The 20,006-nt window shown below is 44.1% G+C and overlaps 1 protein-coding gene across 2 annotated transcripts in view; it reads right to left on the bottom strand.

Moving 5' to 3' along the window:
* LRMDA (leucine rich melanocyte differentiation associated) overlaps positions 1-20,006 on the bottom strand; it is a 1,127,556-nt gene that overhangs the window by 1,044,015 nt on the left and 63,535 nt on the right. The gene's annotated exons all lie outside the window — the stretch shown is intronic.

The raw sequence follows: 20,006 nt of genomic DNA, 5'->3' as shown, positions 1-20,006 counted from the left end.
GAAGGAGAAGGAGAAGGAGAAGGAGAAGGAGAAGGAGAAGGAAAAAGGAGGGAGGAGGAAGAAGAAGGAAGGGGACGAGAGGAAGGGAAGAGGAAGAGAAGAAGAAACTAAGAAAAGTTGTAGAATCTTCCCTTGGGAACCAAGAAGAAGAAAGGAATGAAAAAAAAAAGCAGGTAAAGGAGGACTGCCTTTGAATCTACACCACAGACAGGAACGAAGCTAGGCTGTAGTGTTTATGTTCTGGAGAATAAAGAAATACCCCCAAAACAGGAATAATCACCCTTTGATTACAACAACAGTTAAGGTGATTCCAGAAGTTCAGGAAAGCTCCTGAGAAAACCACGAGGAGAAATACGTCCATGTTTATCACCTGATGTCTTCTTGCCTACCACTGTAGGCAGAATAATGTGCTTCCTGCCAAGATATCCACATCCTAATCCCTGAAGCCTGTGATTATGTGACCTTACGTGGCAAATGGGACTTTGCTGATGTGATTAAACTAAGGATTTTGAGATAGGGAGGGGGGCCTGGATTACCCAGGTGGGCCTAGTGTAATCACAAGGCTCGTGTGTAAGAGGGAGGCAGAAGGTCTAAGAAGATGTAAAATCAGAAACAGAGGTTGGAGTGACACCAGGCCGAGAGCCAAAGAATGCTAGCAGCCTTAGAAGCTGAGAAGGCAAGGAAACAGATTCTCCCCTACAGCCTCCAGAGGGAAGAGGGCCCTGCTGACACCTTGATTTTAACCCAGTGAAACCCATTTCAGACTTCTGACCTCCGGAAGTTGTGAGGGAATAAATTGTGCATTGTTTTTAAGCCACTGAGTTTGTGATACTTTGTTACAGCAGCAACAGGAAACTAACACAGCCATATAAGAGACCCAGCATTCCTGCAGTTCACCAGCCAGTCCCCAAAACACAGAAAGGCACGCTGAGAAGTGGGATGTTCTCCACAGGGATGGTATTTGTGCGGTGGTGACAAAAATGTGACATCCGTGCAAATAAGAAAGCGAGCCAATACGCACGCAAGAGAGCACAATAGGAAGACACAGAGACAGAGACAGCAAGCATGCATGTAATGGAATGGAACGAGAAGCAAAACTCAACCCTGAAGTTTGTTACACCGGAGTTGGGAGGAAAAAAATCCTTCCATCCAAATTTTTCACATCTGCCACAAAGCATTTCACAGCACCTTCAAGTCAGATGGCCCTGGTGAAAGCTTTTAACAAGTAACTATCCCAAGTGGTATGGCTCAGAAAATGAACTTTCAATTCTGTTAATTTTCCAGTTAAACAATTCTGATTCTCTCTACAGAGAGGGAATTAAACGCCCCCAAACCAAGAAAACCCCCTTTTTCACATAACAACTGATACGGTAAAGATAAAACTTGGCTATGTAATGGCCTCATTACTCTTGCTGCAAACCATCTGTCAAATTTTGTTTAACAAGCAGGGTAAATTCAAGAGAAATAAATAACAGTTTTCTGCAAACCCTCATGTCCACACAGGTATACTTTAAATGAGCTATGCTTGACATAAAGCACACACGCACACTTACTTTCTCAATTTCCTGGCAATGCACTCTTGCTTAAATACACAACCATCAAGCACAGAGAGAGATGCAAATCATTCCCACTGCAGCCACTGCTGCTCCTCCTCCCATTTCGTTCCTCTGGGAACTCCGACCCAAACCAGTTCTGCCCCTTCCCAGCTGCCAGTTCCCAAGAACCATCACGACTCACTCGCAGCCCTCCTAAAACAAACAGCACATAAATCAGCAACAAAAACTAACTCAACTTCAAACCAGCCTGGTCCAACATTAATAGTGCCTTTGTTGTCAATAAACCTATATTTGACTTCTCCTATTTTTATGTGTATTTTATTTATAAATTACTAATGCTTTTCCTGGAGCAAAATGGTCGAAGTAATACTCTACACAGAGCGATACTGTCAGCTGGAGAAGGAAAAAAAAAAAAATAACAGCTCACATTGAATCAAGGGGAGAAAACGATTAGCTGTGAATTTACAGGGATTTCCCAGTTCTGATCACCAGCACCTACACTTTCCATCCCACCTACCATGAGGGAAACAGCAAGACATGGACCTTTATGCCACAGTCAATCAGACTGATGGAAAGTGGAAGTGCTCTGAGGAGCCATTCAACCTTGGCTTTGACGATTTTTCAGAGACAATAGTATTGATGTACTTGTCCAAACAGATGAAAGTGTAGATGATGTGGTGTTGGTGGTGCTAGTAGTTTTATTGCCAAGTGAGAACCTACTACAAACCTGGTACATGGGAGAACCTCCTTGCCCCTTAGAAGTGTGAAGAAATTCCAGAAGCAATAGTTCACTTTTCCCCAAACTGCAGACCAAGTTAGGCCATGCTGCTTGCTGGAGAATATGAAAAAGTTAACCCACTTACAGAGGGAGGCAGAAGAGAAGGAGGCCAGGATTTAACATGAAGTTCCAGTTCTTTCTTTGCCCAAAATCCAGAAGACCCAATTCTCTGTGGTGGGGAGCTCATGATCTAGAAGGTTTGAAAGGGAAAGTGCCTCATATGAAGGGAACAGAAGAAAAAGACAACAATCCAAGTGTCTTGAGCCATCTGGCTTAGGAGAAACTTTCTCCCTCTGATTCCTGGTTCAACTGCTTAAAACTATAGGTTATTTTTACACAACATGGGAGATAGTGAGAACCATTATGTGGACAGGTAACATCTGTCATCTTGGGGTCGGGGAGAGCAGCACTGAAATGCCAAGGCCTTTCCCAAGCTGGGCCAATTTGCAAGGAGACGCATGGAGTCCTACCTTCCGAACATCACAGGTGCACTGCAGGTAAGAGCAGGAAGGTACCTGAGAGACTGTGTTCAGTCCCTCACTTAATCCCTGAGGAAACAGGGGCTCACAGTCCCACAGTATGTTGAGGGGTAAAGTTGCTACCAGAATCCTGGTTTCCCCACTCCTCCAATATTCTCTTTGGTTTTTGGTTGTTGTTTTTTTGAAGCAAGGTCTCACTCGATTGCCCAGGCTGGAGCATCATGGTGCAATCACAGCCCACTTCACCCTTGACCTCCCGGGCTGAGGCATTCCTCCCACCTCAGCCTCGCAAGTAGGTGGGACTACAGATGCACACCACCACACATGGCTAATTTTTGTTTTGTAGAGATGCAGTATCGCCACGTTACTCAGTATCGCCACGTGGTCTCAAACTCCTGGGCTCAAACGATCTGCCCACCTCAGCCCCCCAAAGTACTGGAATTACATGTGTGATATGCTATTTTTAATCCATAAAAGGTGAGGCTCTTCCCAAAATCAATACAGTAGGTACCAGTGTGGGCACAGAAGGGAACAGAGAAAACAGGGACTGTTACCATGTCAACTGCCTTGTTTTTCCTCCAGGCATCTAGCTATGGAATGAGCAGTTACAAACTCAGATCAGTGGCCTGGCCTTTTTTGGATATGTGTGGCTATTTCAGAAAAGGATGACCCACTCTCCTGCCTCAGGGACTAGGCCAACCCCATCCTCCCTGGGCTTGCTCATCTCCTCCCACTAACTTCTCTTCTGCCTCCATGGCCAACACCCCCACCTCTTTCAGCCTTGCCTCCAGACCAGCCTCTTCCTTTCCCCAGAGGAACTGTCACAGACCACCATCCATTCAATTGGCCAAGAGAGCAAACCTGAATTTGCTGTCTCAAGAGGCTTCAGCTTGAAGCTGGTAGATTTCATCTATCCAAATCTCAATCACCCTTCAGAACTCAGCTCGAATTCTATTTCTTCCCCCAAGAAGCCTCTCACACCCTCATGTGTTAGACGTCTTGGATCACTCCACCCGCTCTAGTGCTCTTCAGCAACCATTAACACTCAACATGTCAGGAACAAGTTTTAGTCCAAAACTACAGTGTGTAACACACAAGTCCTCTTCCCAGGGACCCAACAGCGTATGTGCTTTTCTTCACCTCTGACCCTCCTCCCCAGAGCCCAGGAAATCTCCACCTAGTACTCTGAGTCAGCCAGTTCTTCTGTCACCATGCATTCTCCCAAATCTTTTTTCCTTATATTTGGGCTTAAACTTTTGACATTCAAAAGCCAGGATGGGACTCTTCTCTCCTCTGTTTTCTGTCATGCCATCACTTGTGGTAGAAAGTAAGCACCAAGTACCCAAGTTGAAGGAAAGGAAGGAATAGCAAGGGGTCCAAAGAAATGCAGATTTTCAAAAGTAAAGGGAAATGCAAAGTTCAATGATTATCTCAAATTAAATATCCTGTCACACAAGCATTTATTGATTGCCTCTTCTGTGCTAGGTACTCTGCCAGGCATTTTTGTTTCTGGTCTCGCATTTGAACTCAGGGCAACTCTGTCTGTTTCAGAGGAAAAAATAGACTGGGTGGGCAGACAACTTCCTCAGAGTCACACAATCAGTAGCCCCACTTGCAGTCTGTCCTCTGCCTCAGACAGGCTGTAAGAGCCTCAAGACTGGGGCTGTAAGCTCACCCACACACCAGGAGATAAGGCGAAGTGGTTCAACATGAGAATTGAGCAAATTCAGATCCCTTATTTTGCAGATAGAGAAACTGAGGCCAGAAAACTGAAGTGACTTGCCCAGTGTCTCCTGACCAAAAGAAAAATGAGCATTAAATGAAGAGAAGGGAAATAATGAAGTGAAAAGGATGGTTGACCTCAAATAGAAACATGGATGCTAGTCCCAGTTCTGCCACCAATCAAGACACCCTACCTCTCTGGGGCTCAGTGTCATCTGCAAAATAAAGCCTGGAAGACATACAGCAAATCATGATGTCAACAGACATCAGAGACACCCTTCTGGCATCAGTATTCTGTAACCCTCAGAGAGCCACAGTCTTAAAGTCTAGCGTTCTTTCTAGACACAATCTTAAAAGTAGAAGACTAAATAATATGCATATGTCGCATTATACAAAAATATGGTGTGGAAGCAGAAAGTAAAAGGAAATTTTAAGTCTTGATATGAGTTTTGAGCTCAATATTTGCTTTTTTTTTCTTTTTCCTCCTGGTAAAATTGCTTAAGAGTGTTATACACATATACATACAGGCCATCCAACCTCTCTAGCCACGTGGGTTTCTGCTCCCAGACAACACTGCACCACGAAGCGGGTGGGAGATGTCAGCCAGCAACAGTGGCCCATGAGGGTCAACAAAGAGCAGCCAAGCACTCCCACTGTCACCACCCTAAAACACCTGGTCGAGTCTGATTAATGAGATGAGGACCAGATGCTTAAAAATGTCTGCTAAATTAAAAGAAAAAAAAAAAGAAACAAAGAGAAAAGGAAAGGAAACCAGAAGCCTGCCTTTAATATAGTGCACTTTGTTATCTGTAATGTCTTTCAACCACAGATAACAGAATCAACCACATGGAATCTAAGATGCATGCCAGGTGAAAAAACACCATAAAGACATAATAAAAAGTTCCACCAGTGCCCATAAATTGCTGGGGGACTGTTACAAGGGCAGAGTCATAAATTCTTAACGTTTCCCAAATTAGAGGGTACCAACACATATGCAAATATATTTGTGTGGGTAATTGAGGGCTAAAAATCTTACATTAAGCACAGCTACCTCCTTCAAATGCTGTTAGGGGAGCCTCCAACAGGCACACACATACAGCACACACCGTAGGAATTCAATTTGGAAACCATCATCTAAAGCACAGAGGAGAACAGGAAAGTCATATTGCTATAATGCTTAGATTATCAATCATCTTGACAGTTTATTGGCTTTATCACCACACATACCATTAAAATGATGTCTGGCCTAGACTGTCAGGAGCAAACATTAAACAGACCAGGATTAAAAAGCAGATCCCAAACAGCACTCCAGTCAAGTTTCCCTTCCACTCTGAAATTAGTTAGAGCTGACTAAGAAACTGGCGCTAGACTTTGAAGAAATATACAGCCCAAAAGGCTGCGAGTCAACTCAGACCTGACAAGCTGATAGGTAATGTCATGTTATGGCAAATCTGACTCTCCTGTGGTTGATTTATCACGTACTCTGTGCAACAGAATGATTGCTAACGGTGGAAGGGAGAGGGAGGAAAAAAACACCACCATAATTTGCCTCTTCTTGCAACCAAGGGCTTGCATCAAAAGGGCCAAGCCAGCTCCCTGAAGTGGGGTAGGAATGCTAATAAATTCACACTACTGAGCAAACATATTAACATTACCCCCACACAGGTTATTAAAGTAATTTTACAGATTCAGAAGAACTGAACAGGCAGCGGAAGAGACATTCATAATTCAAGAGCTCTAGACAGCGAAAGAGTTACGAACCCTATACGTTTTTAAAATGCTTCTGCATGTGTCACTTTGGCAAGGAAATCTCAACACAATTAAAACTATACTAGCACATCAATAGGGCTCAATTGAGAGCTGTGTACCTGCCTTTTACTAGGCCAGGGCTTTATAGATGCCTCAGGAAGAAAAGGGAAATAGGAAATTCACCACTAATTAAAGGGAACCTTCTGTGCCTAAGGACAAATGGTGGCATTTCTAAAATATATATAAAAGAAACAAATTTTCAAATCTCTGCCAAGGGTTTGGCTCCTTCACAGTCCCTGGAACTATTCTGTGTTTGTTTGGAAGTTACAGAGCTATTCTGTTTGTGATTAATAGTTTGCTTTCCAGTACAAATAAGTCATTAAGAAGGGTAGGGTGGGGCACAGAGAGAAGTGACAGGATAGGAACTGGCTCCGAAACAATGCAAGTAAGAAATTCAGACCACATTTTTCAATCTTTCACTCCATTGCTTATTTACCCAAGTGAGGTCCCCTGCCTGTCTCTCTGGGTGACTTCAACATGACCCTTTAAGTGAAAAAACTCATTGGGACACAACATCAGAGGCCCATTCTCTACTTCCTTTCCCCTAGCTGGGCTTTTTGGTACCTTGAAAACTCAGCTAATTCATTATTCAGAAAAGAATCTGGAAAATGATGGCACAAAAGCAGCCCCAGGAGGCATGAAGAAGCTGCTTCAGCAGAGCTCCTGCCTTTACTGGGGTACCCCTGTGACACTCCAGGGTCACCCCCAATAGGCTGTAGTGCCATTTTGTGATGCTTCCAGCCAGCCATCTTTCTCCAAGCAGTGCCATCCTGTTTTGTTGGTTGTATGCTGGAGTGGAGAAACTGACAATACACCATTTTCCCAGGGAGAGTCACTCCTTGTACAACAGATGTCACCAGGAAAAAAAAAAAAAAGATGCCAGAACACAAGGCTTGTACACAGCTGAGCAAACACTGAACTTTGCACCTGAATGAGCACCTGGGTTTGAGAGACCAGGCAAGACCCACCCACATCTCCAAACATGCACTCACCCAACCACAGCACAACTCTCCCCAAGCCTCGAGAGGGCTAAATGGGAGAAGGGCAACCAGCATCCAAGCTCCTCAGACCAGCAACTTCCTCTGCCATCGCTTCTGGCTCAGGTTTCCAAAGCACTTTCACTAAGGCTGAGAAGAGAACTTCCCACAACAACCCCCTCATGCCAGGAAACAGAAAGAATCTCTGCTTTCACACTCCAAGACACCAAGGCACCAAGATTTCCATGGGGAAAGACGTAGCAGTCAGTGAAATCAATCATCATGGTCACTGGGCACCGGCCAAGGGACCAACATGGCGCTGAACTCTACAGGGGACACATGTGACTTTTAAAACATGGTCCATGTCTCCACCAAGCCTACAACCAACCCAGCTGGGGGCCATGATTGGCTTATCACCAAATAGATGGAGAGTTTCATGGTTTGCTCTCGCCACTGGCCCATGAGCTCCTGCAGGGCAGGGACCACATCTCACTGATCTGCTGGACACCAAAAAACAACAGAAATGAACGAAAAAAATAAATGAAGGATTGATTTTTTAAGAAATCAGAAAATAGCAAGCAGAGGGTAAAAAGGCAGAACTGTTAGTTGGTTTGGAAATCCCAGCTTTGCTGCCAATTCGGACCATTCTCCCCTCAGTAACTTAGAGAAATCAGACAGAGGAGTGGCAGAAAGTTGAACAAATGTGTTTTTAATCTAAGTCCTCCCAAAATGCCGCCCTACTGCCCATCACGCCTGCGTAATGCCATGTCCATCTTATCCTGAGCATCTATGTTTGGGGTCACTCAGCCTGGTTGTAATCAGAAAGGTAAGGCAGGACAGGATTAGTGGGAGTACTATTAAGAAATGAAACAACGGGGGTTTATTTTAGCTTGTTCTACTTATGGTTCATTGACTTCTACCCTGAAAACAGCTCCAAACGACTCCCAGGGGTCAGCCAAACACTAAGTTCACTGCAGGTTTCTCACTATGAAACTAATAAGCCTTAAAGGCTCTGTGTTTGTATTTTAGGTGCTACTACAAGAGGGATAAGGGGAGGAGAGTGAATATGGCCCATAGTAGACTCTTAATAAACATGTGTTGAATGAAACTGAGATACACAATAGTAACTTGAAAGTTAAATAACTCAGCATGAGAGTTAGACAGAAAAGACACACCATCGGCATGAGAACTGCTGTCATTACACCATGTGGTGACAGGAGCAATCAGTGTTAAAAATTCACCTAAAGGAGCAGGTGGAGTAGGGGTGGAGGGATCGGGGACAGCTTTATGCAAAGGGTAGAAATCAGCTGGTCAGGGAAACATGAGAGAAGGGCATTCCAGGCAGGAAGAATACGGGTGTCCAGCGCTGCAGCAAGTACACTGAAGTGGTAGAATAAAGGGCTCATGGAGGGAAGTCGGGGGAGCTGAGATGGGATGCAGGATAGACTGTAAGGATCTAAACAGCACAAAATGAACATCTAACCCTTGCTCCTTCTCTTCTCCTGCCAACTGGTCCTCTTCCATGTTTTCTATTTAGTGACTGTGCCACTGCGGTAGAGATTGCTGACTGTCCCTTGATTATCTACAACTATGTGTGGCCATGAGACTCAGTTCTGAACCTTGGGATGCAAGCAACTTCTGGGTGGTAACCTTGAAGGGAAAAATCTAGAATGTGAACATAGTAGTGAGCCAGCTATAACCATGCTAAGGACAATAGTCTAGAGATGGCAGAGCAATGAAACAGAAGGATTCTAGAAGTATAATGCCATGAGACCACCAGATCAGCCCTGGAGTGCTTACACTTGGACTGAGATGACAGCAATCCATTTCCCTCATTAGCTACTCTTGAGTCCTGTTTTAACAGCCAAAACTGTGTCATAACTAAAATGACCCTTATTCATCCCATTTCCAAGCCAAGCACTCAGGTGTGATCCTGGACTCCTTCCTCTCTTTCCCATAACCTCTCTCTCACCTAGTTTTTCTGATGTTAATCTGTATCGATCACTCAAACTTGCCTTCTATACTCCCTCTCACTGCAACAGCCAAGGATGACATGATCTACCCACACCTACTCTGACCTCCCCCAATCCATTTATCCATGCTGTAGCCAGAGTGATTCTTTTTCTAGACACAAATCTGATAAAAGTCCCCTGATTAAATTGCCAATGTTTCCCATTGTTCTCAGGGTAACAATAAAAATCTTTATACACACCGTACAAGACTCAGCATGGTAATCCCTACCTGCCCCTCTTATGCCACACTCCACACCAACCTTCTACTAGTTCCTAATGCTTTCTCCTCCTACAGGGCCTTTGCACATGCTGTTCCCACTGCCTAGAATGCTTTTTCCTCCCCTCCTTGTTTAGATAAGTCCTACCTATCCATCAGATCTTAACCTAATACCCTGCTTAGAGAAGATGACTCCCCCTATTACTACCCCCTATTACTACAGACACTATTACATGCATTTATCCTATGAGGCTGTCTTACAACATCTCCATTTATTATTGGCCAAGCCTCTGATATGACTTACTTTCCATTAAGTAATAAAATATGAAGTGAATTTTACATTTAGTTGATTCATGTCACTTCCTCCCTGCCCCATCCCCACCAGCCCCACCCACGACTGAAAGCTCAGCAAGGGTAGAGACATCCTTGTGTTGAGCTCCCTCCTGAATCCCTAGCACTTAGCATAATGCATGGCACATAGAGGCACTCAACAAATATGGGGTGCGGTGGCTCACGCCTATAACCCCAGTACTTCAGGAGGCCGAGGCAGGTGAATCGCTTAAGCTCAGGAGTTTGACACCAGCCTAGCAACGTGGTAAAACTCCATCTCTACAAAAAAATACAAACATTAGCCAGGCACTACTCAGGAGGTTGAGGTGGGAGGATCACCTGAGCCCAGGAAGGTCAACACTGCAGTGAGCCGTGATTATTGCACCACTGCACTTCAGAGCCTGAGTGGTAGAGTGAGACCCTGTCTCAAAACAAAAAAATGGGATTAATAAATAAATGACCTAACACACAAATAAATGAATGGATGGCCCTGGTATCTTCGATTCCTTACGCTTCATTAATACACCTTATTATCTGGTATATGGCTAATCAAATACCCTTACACTTCCAGATTGTTGACCTTTCCAAAGGAAGCCAAGGCTCTCACAACTGAATACAGAATAAATATCCCATCTGTTCTCCCTCTCTCAGGTTCTTCCCCCATAAAGACAACCTACTGTGAGAGTGTAGTTTCTTGTATACTTTACTCCCAATATAACTACTGTAATATCAAAAAAAAATCCCAGAGGAACTACGTATCACTAGTACTTAATGACCCATCAGACAGCCACCTCGATGCAAACCAGAAGGTGGTTAATGCTCTAACAAACTGATTCTAAACCAAGGTAACAGAGGGTAACAAAGGGATTACAGCTTCTATAAAGCAACAGTCATGGTTTATAATGCTAATATTTTATTAACCTAATGGAAAATAGGGCATACCAGATTCATGACCAATTATAAAGCAAGACACCTAAACCATAGGGGCTGTGGCCAAGTTCCCCCTAAATGTCTGAGCCCACAGGCCTAATGTCATTTGAATCCCCATATTTTTCCTTTAAACATCCACCACCACCCCTGCCCTATACACACATACAGTAGCAACAGTCTCCAGCATGAGAAGCTGCAATGCCCAAACTGCATAATGCAGTGTTCTAGAAGAAGACAACTTCTCTAAAAGTCAGCTGGCTTCACATTCAGGTGCAAACTTATTTTTTAAAGAAGGCAAGCACAATTGCAGTACCTGTAATAAAAAAAAAACAGGCTATCAACTAACAGTGGGCAGCCTCACGTCCAAAATGGACATTCCCTAGAGAATGCAGTCCCTGCCTGGCTTTTGCGCTTTTACACAGTGAGCATTAAAAAGGCTTCATGCACCTGTTGCCTACTCACCCTACCACAGACGCTTCAGTGTTTTGAGTCTCAGGTTCGATGTGAGAAAGGGAGCAAATGATACAAATAGGTGCTGCTGTGGGTCGCAGGGTGGTGTGGGCTGCACAGGGGGCGTGCAGGCCACACAGGAAAGAGAAGAGAAGGTTGCCTATACCTGGGGACTGCAGGACTGGGCAGGGAAGAACAGCACCAGTCAGGACAAGAAGAGGGAAAAGTGTACCTGCAAAACTCCCATGACATGGAGGTTTATTTACCTATAAAACAAACCTGCATGTGTACCCCTGAACCTAAAATAAAAGTTAAAAATAAACAAATATAAAATAAGAAGAGAAAGACGTGCATACCCAGTAGTGCCTCAGGAGGCCTCTGAACCCTTTGGAAGAAACAGCAAGAGTAAATTAAGCCCATGCTTGCACCTGCCTGAGTTCAAGGGCCAACCAGGCCCTGAGGCCAGGATCAGCTAGAGGTGAACCTGACATAAGTCATTCCCAAAGACATTTATTGTACCAGCTTCTTCCCAAAGAAACACTGGTGGTTTAGCTAGGGCTGTTCCTCTTCTCTGTAGAAGAGTAAACAGAGGCCCATAGGATTTGCCCCATTAATTCAACTCAGAGATCAATCAAAAAAAATCTAAAAGGCAAAAAGGTATATAACTTGTTCTCTGGACTGGTTGGGTCAACAATAATCCTCTCCCAAACTGTGCCCAACAACAGGGGAATGGTGAAATAGATCATGAACAACAGTCAGTGTTGCCGAAGCCACAGGGCTCACCCCTGTGCTGCTGCTGTCCTCCTCAGCTTTCTGGGCACACGGCTGGACTTAATTTCCCAGCCTCCTTTTGGGAACAGTCTTACCAATGAAATGTGAAAGAAAAGGAGGTGTGTGACTTTGGGGCTAAGACAGTTAAGAGTGGCATGTCTTCTCCATGATCTCTTTCCCCACTCACCAGAACTGGGAGAGCTCCAAAGAAAGAGGGGAAAGCAGAGCCACAAGAACAGAGCCTGGGCCCCTGAATGGTGGCAGGACGCACAGCTCCCCTCCCGACCTCCCTGCACTTCACACACACTCTGCTTTCCATTTAAGGCAGCAACATTCACAATAGCAAAGACTTGGAATCAACCCAAATGTCCATCAGTGACAGACTGGATTAAGAAAATGTGGCACATATACACCATGGAATACTATGCAGCCATAAAAAAGGATGAGGGATGAGTTTGTGTCCTTTGTAGGGACATGGATGCATCTGGAAACCATCATTCTCAGCAAACTATCGCAAGAACAGAAAACCAAACACCGCATGTTCTCACTCATAGGTGGGAACTGAACAATGAGATCAGTTGGACTCAGGAAGGGGAACATCACACACCGAGGCCTATTATGGTGGGGGCGGGGAGGGATTGCACTGGGAGTTATACCTGATGTAAATGACGAGTTGATGGGTGCAGCACACCAACATGGCACAAGTATACATATGTAACAAACCTGCACGTTATGCACATGTACCCTAGAACTTAAAGTATAATTTTAAAAAAAAAGACAGCAACAAACAGGTTGGGTACAGTGGCTCATGTCTGTAACCCCCACACTTTGGGAGACTGAGGTAGGAGGATCACTTGAGGCCAGGAATTCAAGACCAGCTTGGGCAACATAGTAAGACTCTTTCTCTAAAAGAAAAAAAAAGAAAGCAATAAATAGACTTGGATCATGTTAAGTCACTAAGACCTGGGAGCAATTTTAAATAGCAGTATCTTTCCTGACTAAAAGAATAATTCAAATGTCATTAGCATCTGGTCTGAGACCTATTTTGGCTATATATATTTCTAGTGCAGATATACCCTCTTGGTTATTCTGGACTCTGGTTATAGTTAATATTTGCTTTGTATTCTCTCCATTGGGTTATTGAATCAAAATTAGGATAAAAATTGCACCATAGAAAGCCCTCAATATGGAAAAGCCACGAGCAAACATTCACAGGATGACCTCATTCCACGTCTATAAACAGGCCCAGGACACCTGCCTTTCCTGCTCCTTCTGGCCTCTCTTTCAATAGACAGGATGCACAAGGAACCCAATACTTTTACAGACATCTTAGGTCAGTTAATAGTAAGAAAAAAAAATCATTTAAACATATACCAGGAAAGTGTGGGAGCAACTGGGAACACATTTTGCAGAGTATAAATATGAATTCCTTTCAATGGAACAAGTTGTCATCTACTCCCTTGTCTGAAACTACCAATTAAAAATACCAAAGAAAGAATTGTACATATTCAGGACTATTATCATTGATTAAAATAGAGTAAACTGATTCCTACTGGCGTAATAGGTGGGAAAAGAAAAGGCATTTTAAAAGAAAACAGTATCCCAACACCCTGCATCTCTGAAGTACCCCAGGAGGCACACTTTGTGGTAGCTGAAGCCTAGACTTGCATTCCTACAGAGATGTCATAGATGACTGACACCTGCAACGGGAAAGTCTGTGTCTTGAAGCAGAGACAACATGCAAAGAAGAGACTTGAGAATCCAGGAGACTGACAACAGGTTGCAGAGTTCCATTCTGGAGGTGGGGAAGACTACTGTCCAAATAAACAGATTTGGATAGGCTTTAGCTCTGTGTCCCCACCAAATCTCATCTCAAACTGTAATCGAGGGAGGAACCTGGTGGGAGGTGATTGGATCATAGGGGTGGCTTTCCCCCCATACTGTAATCGTGATAGTGAGTGAGTTCTCACAAGATCTGGCAGTTTTATAAGGGACTCTTCCCCCTTCGCACACTTTCTCCCTCCTGCCACCATGTAAGACATGCCTATTTCCCCTTCTGCCATGATTGTAAGTTTCCTGAGGCCTCCCTAGCCATGCAGAACTATGAGTCAATCAAACCCCTTTCCTTTATAAATTACCCAGTCTCAGGTAGCATCTTTTTTGTAGCAGTGTGAAAATGGACTAATATACTCCCATTGCTAAGTATTTACTGCACATCTACTATATCACTTGAATACCTGTTGTAGAAACTGAATTTGACTATTTCAGACCTGAAAAAACTCTTAAGAGATCATCTGTCCTTTCTCAGCTATGAGACCCTTGCTTGACTCCTCAGCCTCAGTTTCTTCCATAGAACAGATATAATAATATCCTTCACCCTATGATAAGATTCTGAGATTATTATCTGACAGATGCAAAGCACTTAGCGAAGGTGGGCCCACAATTTATCTTAGTGAGTGATCATCAGAATAAGAGTTACCATTAGAAGGGCTCAGTTGTGTGCGTGCCTGTGTATTATCAGTGTTCCAGAGAGGTGTGGGTGTCACTGGAAGACTCCTGTGAGGAGCAAGAGGGGTTCAATCACGATGGTCTCCAGCCCCCTACCTCACTCAGAAGCAGCTCACTGTGGGGCTATTTGACATATTAGGATTCCACATAACACATCACTCAACTAAAAGGTTCTATTGCTTAGCAGGAAAAAAAAAGTTTGGAAAACACTGATTTAAACCCTTCCTCCCTTTTCTCAACCAATGAGGAAATGAGATGTTGGAAAACAGAAGTTAATCTAGGTTTCCTGGCTCTCAGCTCAACTACCTTTTCATTGAATCAGGCTGGAGCTGATAAGGGGAAGGAACCAAGTTTCTTCTTCCAGCCAAACCTGGGGCTCTGGTCTCCAGACCTTGGCTCTGACTAACGGCCATCTCTAGACACCTTGGTACCTCAGGGGAGAAAGCAGTATTACCCATCACTGCCTCCTACTGAGGTGAAAACAATCCCTCCTACCACCACCCCAATGCTGTTGTGAGCACCTCCCCACACACTGTGTCAGAGGAGGCTGTCTACACACCGAAGGCACTGCTCAGGCCGACTCCCAGCCCAAGTCTCAGTACTGGGAGAATCATAGTCCCGATTGTGGCTTTAATTATAACCGCAGTAGCCAGCAGTCATTGAGCATTTGCTTTTTGCCAGGCACTATGCTAAGCACTGCACACACCTTACTTCATGTAAACTTCAGGACAGTTTTGTGAAGTAAAGTGCTATTACCATCTCCATTTTGCAGAAAAGACAGTGAAGGCCCAGAGAGTAAGCACCTGGGCCTGCTCATCCTGCTGGGGAGTACGAAGCCAGACCCTCACCACGGGCAGCTTGGCTTCACTTCCCATCCTCTCATCACTAGTCCACATATTGTTCCCCAATCTCAGACCCACAAACCTGGAAAAGATACACAGGCAGGGAGAGATGAATTCCACGGACTAGGCAAGGATAGCTGTACTTTAGGAAACAGGGACAGGAAAATAACTGGGAAGCTAGAAGACTTTTGAATTAGAAACTGCACATCTCAAGCAAGCTGGGATGCAACACAGAAGCATCAGCACCTCTTTCATCAATCTGGAAAAATGACCAGGAGGAGGAGGAATTTCAGAGGGTGTCTATATTCCAGGCTCCAGGCTGTCTCCATCACCTCCTTCTCCACCACCGCCCTTCCCTCCTGCCTCCAGGTTCCCAGCCTGTGCATCCAGATCAGCACGTTCTCACCTGGTCCTGCACACAGTAGGCACTCAAACACATACCCACTTTCCACCTGCTTTTTCTTTACCCACAGCGCCTCCTCCAGTTCATCCTCCCAAAACCAACTCACTCCCGCTTCAGGCTTCTGAGAGGGAGAGGATTCGTGGAAGGCCACACCCCTGCTAATACTTTGCCAACTCACCCCATTCTCCCCACCTCTTTATATTCCCCCATTATTCCTGGATCAGTTTCCTCACCCTGTGCTAATTCCTCTCCCTCTCCGGTGTTTATACCCTTCAGATATTTGCAGGCTATTATGATGTACCCACTTAGTCAAGCAGCACACATTAAATTCTTTTCATCTTTCCTCATAAATCAATCCCTTAATCCTTCCAAGCCCTTTAATCATACTAGCTGCTCCTCTCTGAACTCCGTCCAGTTTCCCCAAGTCTCTGATAATGTTGTGACACAGGGCTGGATGCAAGGTTCCAGCTGCTGACTCACCAAACTCCTTAAATGTCAAGGGGCTTGATGCACACACACGCACGCATGCACACGCAAACACTCGTGCGCACACACGTGGCTCCATCTAGGAGGTGGAGCTCCTGAACTCCCAGCACCCTTCCTGCAGCCACAATATCACAAATGACTGTGAGTATCTATACGAACACGGACACTTTCAAGCATTTTCGTGCCACACAGATCTTAAAGTGGAAAAAAAAAAAAAAAAAGCTGCAGAAAGTTTTATAGTCCCATAAGATTTTGACTAGCTATTCCCACACATTCCCTAACAATAGAGATAATGCCTCTGAGATCAAAGGGGACTTAGGGACCAAGGAAAATGTCATACTGGAGCACCACAGGCAAATTAAAACCACAATGAGACACCATCATACACCCAACAGAATGCCTACAATGAAAAACTGACAACACCAAATGTTGGTGAGGACACGGAGCAACCAGAACTTTCATACTTTGTTGGTGGAAGTAAAAATGAAACGGCCACTTTGGGGAAAACTGGAAAATTCTTATTAAAACTAAATGTGCATCTCCCCTAGGACCCATTAGTTCCACTTCCATGTATTTGCTCAAGAGAAGTGAAAATATATATATAAATAAAGGCTTGTGTATGTGTTCACAGCAGCTTAAGACCAAAAATCTGGAAACAGCTTAAGTGACATTCAACAGGAGAATGGGCAAAGCATAGTAGATGCATATAACAGGCTATTCAACAACAAGAAGAACCAAACTACTGGTACATACAACAGGAATAAATTTCAAATGTGCCATGCTGATAAAAGAAGCCTCCCATATACAAAAATACATACTATATGATCCCAATTGTGTGAAGTCATAAAACAGGCAAGATTAAGCCATGGTGGAAAAGAAGAAAAAAAAAGAGTGATTGTCTATGGAGGGGAGGGAGCAGGAATTAGCTGGGAAGGGATATGAGACAACTTTCTGGGTTGAGATCAGGATTTACACTTTGATAGGGGTTTGCATTACACGGATGCATGTATTTATCAAAACTCACAGAATGGCACACTTAGGGTTCATGCATTTCTCAAAAAGAAAACAATATTGAACTCTAGAAAATGATAGAAATGCTAAGTGTCCAGGGTGAGGGATACTGATGTCTGCAACTTACTATGAAATGTGTGAAGAAAGCAAGATGGATTGATGGATGGCTAGAGGTGAAATGAAGCAAGCAGAGCAAATGTCAATGGAAGAACCTGAATAGTGGGTATATTCATGTGTCCACTATACAATCCTTCAAACTTTTCTGTATGATAGAAATTTTTCATTATAAAATGCTAGAGTTCAAAAAAAAAAAAAAAAGGCACTAGATCTTTCCATTCTTGACGTCCTGGAAACCTTGGAGCTGTGAATGCCACCCTGACATGTATGTAGCATGATTTTATCATCTCATCACTATCTCAACTACCTGCTTTGTTCTGGGTGTGACCAACTCTCCTAGTCACCCTTCCCCACCCATGCATATGTCTTTCATTCTCTTTTCTTCATTCTCTGTCAATCTCTATATCCCTTTAAAGAAAAGGAAAAAAAAGTTAGGCCAGGAGTTCTTAACCTGGGATTCCTGAGGGGAGAGAGCAGGGGGTGGGGTCCACAGGTCACATATACACATATGTGTATACACCCCTCTTGTATACACATGTGTATAGACCCCTCATGCACATACACATGTGTATACACCTCATGTATAAACATATGTGCATTTTTCTGAGAAGTGGGTCCATAGCTCTCGTAAGATTCTCAGAGATCTGTGGCCCAGAAAGTCTCAAAGTACAGCTTGAAGTCCTCTTCAACTGCACTGCCAAAAGTATGCTAGGTCAGTTCATGCTTCCAATTTAGAAACCACCTGTATTTCTAGCTGTCAAAGCGCCTTCTCATGGTATACCCATCTCACATAAAGGGAGAAGGGGGCTGCTTGAAAAACAATCATGTGTTCCTGAACAACATCTCCAGCCATGCACAATAAGATGAGGGTTATTAAATATAAAATAAAACAACTAATAAAATTAAGATATAGACTATTGCTCAAGTTTTTAAGTTTTTGATCATAAAACAAATGAAACATTTACTAAGCACTTAGCATAGTGATTATTTACAAGAGAAATTAACTTTTGTTGAGGACCTACTATGTGCTAAGCACTTTACATATGTTCTCATTTAATTTCATTCTCCATTGAGTTATATCTCACTAGCCCTGTTTTATAGATTTTTTTTAAAAACCACTGAGCCTCAAATAAATTATGCCCCAAAAGTCATCTAGCAAGAGGATTTGAATCCAGGTCTCTCAGCCTCCAAAGTCCATTCTCTTCAAAGTCTCTTTAAGCAAAAATTTCATGTAGCACAACCATAGTTCCTAGATCTCTGTTTAAAACTCCTGGATTTCAAATATTGTCTCACTAACTGTAAAAGTGCTCAAAATGACCCAGAGGTACAAACATTCCAGAATGCAAAAATTATCTGCTCAGACTACCCTTTGTCTTCAGAGGTAGCACAACTCATCAGATTACATGTCCCAATTCCTGACTTGGAAAACTCCACTGCTGCCAAAAGACAGACAGCAGATGGGCTGACATGTAAGAAGAGACACAGCGATGTCATCTGCAGCATCATCCTGCCTCAAAGCACCTTTGTGCTCAGTGGAAGGGCCTGTCTTTCCTAGAGCTTGGGGACCACCACAAGCAGCACCACCTGGGTTTGCAACAGCTGAGACTATAAAGAGCCAGCCACCCCAAGGCATTGCCTTCATCTTCTAGCTGAGAATTCTTTAAAGTTAGTCTGTTCACAGGAGGGTGGATGCATGACACTGGCCTTGACTTTTGGATTCCAGGGACTTCTATGAGGTAAAGTGTACTCATCCCCATAAGTGGCAGGACTCTGGATCTCAAGGGGGTTGCCCTGTGGCCCAGTTGCCTACAGGCAAGAAGGGGAGGGAAGTTTCTAGAGATAAGTGACAGTCATGATCCAGTGAAGGGCAAAAAGCTCAGAGGCTTCCAAGAACCATTCTCAGCTCTTTGGTCACTTTTTCCTCTGTACGTCAGGCCTTGATGTTTTAGCTGCATGAAAATGTTATGAGGAGGAGAAATGAAGACTTGGCACTCAAAAAAAATGACCCCCTTCATCCCCACCATCTTAATATTGATAAAAGTACGTTAAAATCTGCCGGGCGCGGTGGCTCAAGCCTGTAATCCCAGCACTTTGGGAGGCCGAGGCGGGCGGATCACAAGGTCAGGAGATCGAGACCATCCTGGCTAACACGGTGAAACCCCGTCTCTACCAAAAAGTACAAAAAACTAGCCGGGCGAGGTGGCGGGCGCCTGTAGTCCCAGCTACTGGGGTGGCTGAGGCAGGAGAATAGCGTGAACCCGGGAGGCGGAGCTTGCAGTGAGCTGAGATCTGGCCACTGCACTCCAGCTTGGGCGACAGAGCGAGACTCCGTCTCAAAAAAAAAAAAAACAAACAAACAAACATCAAGGGAAACCTTGAAAGGGAAAAAAAATAAAACATAAAAGGCCAGTCTGAGAAATATATGGAAATAGGGAGGGGCACTTCAACTAAAGCTTGGAAAATAGAAGGAAGGGAGGGAGGGAGGAAGGGAGAAGGAGATAGAAAGAGACAGAGAAAGAGAATACAATAGATGAATGAATTGATAGGCAGAGTCTACAGGTAGCCTACCCCAATATCCATTCTCCCGGTCTCCCTCAGGAACAGAACC

This window comes from Piliocolobus tephrosceles, chromosome 9, assembly GCF_002776525.5.
Source record: "Piliocolobus tephrosceles isolate RC106 chromosome 9, ASM277652v3, whole genome shotgun sequence".
In the NCBI taxonomy this organism is placed as follows: Eukaryota; Metazoa; Chordata; class Mammalia; order Primates; family Cercopithecidae; genus Piliocolobus; species Piliocolobus tephrosceles.
This window is presented reverse-complemented; position numbering and strand designations above follow the sequence as displayed.